Source organism: Mus caroli, chromosome 7 (assembly GCF_900094665.2).
Source record: "Mus caroli chromosome 7, CAROLI_EIJ_v1.1, whole genome shotgun sequence".
NCBI lineage: Eukaryota > Metazoa > Chordata > Mammalia > Rodentia > Muridae > Mus > Mus caroli.
Window position 1 is genome coordinate 108,810,074 of NC_034576.1, and position 3,971 is coordinate 108,814,044.

The following is a 3,971-nucleotide window of genomic DNA, read 5'->3' on the forward strand; positions in this document are numbered from 1 at the left end:
ATTAAGTAAGATAGATTCTGGGTGAGTCTCAAACCCATGTAGGGCATTTAACTTTATCCTTTATCCTATAACACGAATGCAATGATTCCTAAATTGCTTATTAAAAATGAGTTCTTACTACAGTGAAAGTTGGTGCTAGTAACCATAGGAATTACTCTTTAAAACAAATCTTCTATCTTTCCTAACACAATAAATGTATGGTTTGTGGATAACAGTATAATTTTGACATGTATACTTATCTGCTCACATTAAAATCCTACTTAGACTTTCAACTAATGCAATATAAACATTCATTGAATAATCTTCAAATAACAGTTTGCTGTATCTCAGTACACCATACTTGCTCTGGTAGAGCAATGAGTAAACATTTTCTGTTAAGAGACGGATAATAAATATTTAAAGCCTTGGGAATCATATTGTCCTAGTCATGGATCAACTTGGCAGTGACAGCAATGAAGCAATTATAACTGTTCATAACTGAGCTTGTACCAATAAAACAATCTTATCCAACCTGGGAGGCTGTCTTGACTTTAGTGTCATCATTATTGTACTCAACTCCATCAATCAAAACAATCAATTTCTATTTATTAGTTAGAAAGTTAAGCTATTTTATTTACATATGTAAATCCCAGGTGAGAGATAGTTTGCAGGAATGTGACCAGTATTGACAGAAGTCTGACCTTTGGAGACTTCAATATCTGTTTCACCATCCAACCAGTGGGGATCTGGTGTTTCAACACTGCATTTTCTGCACCTAATATGATTTAAAGACTATGGGTTATATTGGGTGGTAATATCTTCGATCCTCATGACAATGTAAATTAATTGGAAAATAGAAATGGATTTTAACAATAAAGAAGAGTGATTTTATACCTGAGTGAATCTTATTCTATGAAATAACTCAGGAAGACAACATGCAAACAGCTTTTACAAATGCAGTTTTAGTTCCAGAGTTCACTATCAAAAGATACATTTTAATTCTCTTGGTTTTATGATAGATATTTCAAATAAAAAGTTTCTGACTTTGAAAGGATATGTGTTTAAAAGACAGCTATTAATAATACCTAGAAGTTAGGGTGTGTTGACAACAACTGTTTTCCTAGGACTCTCTTCAAAGCCCCACTGACCTCTTTATTTCTTAAACTGTAGATTAGAGGATTCAGAGCTGGCGTTACAATTCTGTACAAAAAAGAGAGGATGTTTTCTTGTTTGGAACTGTGGTAGGAACTAGGCAGGATGTACATGACTGTGAGAGGCCCATAGTACATCCCAACCACATTCAGGTGGGAAGAGCAGGTAACAAGGGCTTTCTTTCTGCCCTCGTTTGAGGGCATTTTGAGCACAGTGAACAGAATTACTGAGTAGGAGGCCAGTATGGCAGCAAGAAGAGGGATGAGCAAGGTCACACCCATCAAATAAACCATGTGTTGATATCTGGAGGTGTCTGCACAGGCCAACTTCAGCAATGGGGGGATCTCACAGAAAAGGTGTCTAATCTGCCGGGATTTGCAGAAGGGATACTGCATAGTGTAGATGGTACATCGAAGGGCACTCAGAGAAGCTGGAATCGAGGAGATGGCCACCATTAGCCAGCAGATGCTTGGCCTCATGAAGATCATGTAGTTCAATGGATGACAAATGGCCACATACCTGTCATAAGCCATGAAAGCCAGAAGGAGATACTCTGCACTACCCAGTGCCAGTTCCAAGAACATCTGAAGGGCACAACCACCAAAGGTGATGGTGTTGTCTTTGAGCAGAAAGTCCATGACAACTTTGGGACTGATAACTGAGGCAAGAAGAAGGTCCATGAGAGATAGCTGCTCAAGCAAGAGGTACATGGGAACATGGAGGTTTCTTTAACTTGATAAAAGTTTTGTCTATGCATAGAAGAGGTATATAGTAATATCTAGACACCATGATATTCCTTTATAAAATACTGATCAGATCATTAAACTTGCAGAAATGTATTTTCCAGAAAGGTTAAATTATCTTTTGTGTTAAGTTTAAAGAAATATTCTGACATTCATGTCATTTAGTGTTATATTTGGCTAATGGTTTAAATACTCTAATTAGTTTTTGAAGATGTGTTTAAGTATGTATCTGCTTGTGGACGTTGTACATCGTGGTGCGCACTAGGCTCCGCACCACGATGTACAACGTCCACAAGCAGACATATTTGTTTGTTTTACCATGTTAGGATTCAATGAGTACATGGAATTATACAGAATTACAACACATGGATCCTTTCACAGAAACAAGAGTCTTCTTGTTGGTGAAATGGTGAAAGTAACTATGGAACAGTTAGTTGTTGTATTTAGGCCCAATAATCTCAGCTCAATATTGCCTTTAGCCATGATGCTTACTTTACCCTCTGCGAGTATGAACCACATCCAGTAGATAGAACGGGTGCACAGATGGGGAAAAAAATCAAGCTTTTTCTGGAAAGCTCTGTTGATGCATGTTTCCCAAACTCATAGAGAAGGTAACAAGGAGCAGGTGTCTGAGACTGACAGTTGTCACTGCTGTATATCATGTGTTGGAGTTGGTGAAGCCAACTCCAAGTGTAGAGTGAAATATGTGAAAATGAACTATTTATTCATAGCTCATGTAGCCACATCATGGCATATATACCTATATATGTATTATCTACAAACATACACACACACACACACACACACTTATGTGTGTGTCAATATGTATACTGACATCTCATTAGCTTCCATTGTCTTCCCTAGTACCTTAAGAGGTAAAGTTATGAGAACATGGCATAAGTGTCAATTCATGAAGTCCTCTTAGGGCATTCATAACTTTATAATATTTATTATCAGGAGCTATGTTGTCTATAGACTCTGGAGACAAGTATTGACAGTCCTATTAGGAAGGAAGTACACATACCTAGAATCCAAAACAGACTTTAATCCTTCATAATCCTGCCTTTTTAGCATTCAAAAAAATCTGAAACGAGAGTTTGGAAGATCGATGGAGCCCAAAGTACTAGGGAATCAACATGTCAGTTCTCATTAAAAGAGAGAAAAATTTATTACCTCTGGTCCTGAGAAGCCTAGCTATCTTACCACCTGTAGATTCCTTTGGGCTGATTGAACACTGGAGGATGATCCAGTGCACGCAGGAAGATAAGGCTTGGTTAACTTTGTAACTGATTTGTCTGTTAAGTTGCTAAAGTATCAGGAGTCCATTGCTGCCAGGTGTCAGGGCTGTTCCATTCTATCCTTGAGTCTATAGATGTTTATTGGAGAAGGAAGTAAGGAAAGCTAGGCAACAGTCTAGGGTAGCTTCTTAAGGATCAAGAAAGCTTTCCTTATTCTGCACAGGCCCCAGACATCCGGCCACATTCCAGCCAGAGGAAAGGGGTCTGCCCGGCGCAGGAGCGCTTTGCCTGAGCATCTGCAGCAGACATCTTGGTTCCAGGACTCCTCCGAAAGTATTCTGCACAGGTGAGAGTGTAGAATACAGAAGCTAACAGCTTCTGGGACAGGCCAAAGCAACTCAGCTTCAGGACAGGTCCTGTTTTGGGCCTTCATCTTCGGCCAGGAGGGAGGTCCTAAAGCCAGATATCTGTACACCTTTCCTGTAAGAGGAGAGCTTGCCTACAGAGAGGGCTCTGACCACTGAAGCTCAGAGGAGAGAGCTAGTCTCCCAGGTCTGCTGATAGAGACTAACAGAATCACCTGAGGAACAACCACTAACCAGAGACAACTATAACAATAGGCTCCAGAAATTGCCAGATGGTGAAAGGCAAACATAAGAATCCTACTAACAAAAATCAAGACCACTCACCATCATCAGAATGCAGCACTCCCACCCCACCTAGTCCTGGGCACCCCAACACAACCGAAAAGCTAGACCCGGATTTAAAAGGATATCTCATGATGATGGTAGAGGACATCAGGAAGGACTTTAATAAATCACTTAAAGAAATAAAGGAGAACACTGCTAAAGAGTTACAA

At 39.6% G+C, this 3,971-nt stretch overlaps 1 pseudogene; it reads right to left on the reverse strand.

The window, feature by feature from the left end:
- Positions 1–1,054: 1,054 nt before the first annotated feature.
- On the reverse strand, positions 1,055–2,536 carry LOC110298028 (annotated as a pseudogene).
- Positions 2,537–3,971: the final 1,435 nt, after the last annotated feature.